This window comes from Suncus etruscus, chromosome 5 (assembly GCF_024139225.1).
Source record: "Suncus etruscus isolate mSunEtr1 chromosome 5, mSunEtr1.pri.cur, whole genome shotgun sequence".
NCBI classification, from domain to species: Eukaryota; Metazoa; Chordata; class Mammalia; order Eulipotyphla; family Soricidae; genus Suncus; species Suncus etruscus.
Genome location: NC_064852.1, coordinates 72,707,838 through 72,710,890, shown reverse-complemented (window position 1 = coordinate 72,710,890; position 3,053 = coordinate 72,707,838).

Here is a 3,053-nt window from a genome sequence, read left to right as displayed (position 1 = left end):
AGAACCTGAAACACAACAAGGTAACCAAGTGTGGCCCAACTCCTCCCCACCCTCTGCAAAAAAGAACTGAATGTGTAGCTTTGAAGAACTCTTAACATTTTATAACTAAGAAAGGATGAAAAACAAGAGCCAGAGATGCAGAATCAAGCCAGAAAGGGAAGATTTAAGGGATCCTCTGTATTTTGTCTTAAATCAGAATCACTGCTGATACTGCTTAAGGGAAGAGAGAAGGATGTCATGTGGTACTGGTGATCAAATCCATGGCCTTGTCTATGCAAAGTATGTGATCTTTAGTCACATCACTGGCCAGAATACAACTTTTTATTGTTCTTTTAGTGAAGCAGAAATAGTTTTATTTAGGAAATATAAGAAGGAGAAGAGAGTGAGAAAAGAGCGAACCTCGGCCCGGAGAGATAGCACAGCGACGTTTGCCTTGCAAGCAGTCGATCCAGGACCAAAGGTGATTGGTTCGAATCCGGTGTCCCATATGGTCCCTCGTGCCTGCCAGGAGCTATTTCTGAGCAGACAGCCAGGAGTAACCCCTGAGCACCGCCGTGTGTGGCCCAAAAGCCAAAAAAAAAAAAAAAAAAAAAAAAAAGCGAACCTCATAAAGTAAAATAAAATAATTTATGCAAAGATGTATGTGATTCCAAAGTGAAATGCACCAAGAAACAACTTTAGGGTTTAATAATTCTATGCCAGGAATCAGGGACAGAGACCAATAGGTAGGTTTGTCATGATTTTTATATTGAACTTACACTAGTCACTTTTCTTGTAATTGCAAATAAAAATTAAACCAAGTTATTTGTCTCTGCATCCACTATATTTAGGATAAAATATAAAGTAAACAGCCTATTGTAAAAAAGTAGCAGTGTAAGAAAACATGTAGGAGAATAAACTAAATGTTTATTCAGACTCAGATTAGAAAGGTTTTTGAGAAGACTGAAGTATAAGTAATGGATAGAGAAAAATGTGGATGAGAAAGAGGAACATCTTTCACAGGAGAAATAGAATATATAATGACCTGGAACTCAAGCGCACCATAATAACTTTAATAAATAAAAATAAATTTAGTGGCATGTGCATGTTGTATTTTAGAATATGAAAGAAAGAGCTGAAGCTGGGTAATATGCTAAGTCCAGTTTATAAAAGGCCTTATATTTATCACAAGCTTTTACAGAGCTGTGAGAAACCATGCAGAGTTTTACAGAAGAAAACAACATGAGAATTTATTTTTAGAAAACCATTCTGGCTGTAGATATAGGACATATGGAAGAGGGCTTTAATAGGAAGCAATGAAGCCACTAGAAGTTTTCTGTGGGCATTGAACAAACAAATAATGAATTTAGGCAGGAGTTTCACTGTCCAATATGGCAGCTACTAGCTGTAAGAGGCATAGTCCCACTGGCATGTCTAATGAAAGGAAATTAATACAAATAGACAAGGTAAAATAGTTCATTAAAAATACTTAATCAGGGCCCCGAAGAGATAGCACAGCAGCGTTTGCCTTGCAAGCAGCCGATCCAAGACCAAAGGTGGTTGGTTCGAATCCCGGTGTCCCATATGGTCCCCCGTGCCTGTCAGGAGCTATTTCTGAGCAGACAGCCAGGAGTAACCCCTGAGCAACGCTGAGTGTGGGCCCCCCCCAAAAAAAAAAAACCAAAAAAGAAATACTTAATCAAAGATGTTAAAATAACATTTTTTGTTTTTGTTTTTGGCCACACCCGGTGATACTCAGGGGTTACTCCTGGCTATGTGCTCAGAAATTGCTCCTGACTTGGGGGACCATATGGGACTTCGAGGAGAGAACTGCGGTCCGTCCTAGGTCAGTTGCCTGCAAGGCAAACTCCTTACCGCTGCACCACCACTCCAGCACCAAAATAACATTTTTGAATGTTGAGTACAGTTTTACATTTATTTATTTTTACTTTTATGATGGTACTATAAAATTCTTTTTTTTTTATTGGTTTTTGGGCCACACCTGGTGATGCTCAGGGGTTACTCCCAGCTATGCACTCAGAGATTGCGCCTGGCTTGGGGGACCATTTGGGACATGGGGGATCGAACCAGTGTCTGTCCTGGGTCAGTCGCATGCAAGGCAAATGCCCTACCACTGTGCTATCACTCCGGCCCCACAAATGACTTATATTTCTATTAGACAATACCTTAAATAGGTTAAGATCTGCTCTAGGCATGGAAAAGGTTAAATGAAGAATTTATGTGGAAGCGGATTTGGAAGGTGCATATCAATTGGATATATTGAATAAGCAAAAAATAAAGTTATATGTGATGATTTAAAAATCTTTTGACATAAGCAGATAAAGCAAATAAAAAAGAATCTGGGGGGGGCGGAGAGATAGCATGGAGGTAAGGCGTTTGCCTTTCATGCAGGAGGTCATTGGTTCGAATCCCGGCATCCCATATGGTCCCCCATGCCTGCCAGGAGCAATTTCTGAGCCTGGAGCCAGGAATAACCTCTGAGCACTGCCAGATGTGACCCAAAAACCACACACACACACACACACACACACACACACACACACACACACACACACACAAAAAGAGTCTAGGAACTTAGGGGTAAAGAGAAAAGTTTTTCTTTGATGGTGAAGGAAAGGAGTCACACCCCACAATTTTCTACTCACTCCTGGGACTCAGTGGATAATATGGAGTCTAGAGAGGAAACTGATGTTGGTTGTGTGGAAGGCACCTACTATACTATCTTTATGACTCTGCAAAGTGTTACTTTTTTCTTTAATTTAAAATACGATATTCAGAATATTTGAATGAAAATTGAAATAAGTAAGAAGTTTGTATGTCAAAATCATAAAGGTCAACATTACTGTAAGGATGTGACCCAAACTATAAAACAATGTGTTTTTGGAAGGACTCACCCAGCAGTGCTCAGGGGTTACTCCTGTTTCTGAGCTCTCCTGGGAGGCTTGGGGAACCATATGGTATTCTGGGGTTTGAACCTGAGTTGTTCTTGGCCACATTGCAAGGCAAATGCCCTACCCACTGTACCCATTTTACTGGTCTGGCCCAGTAAAATT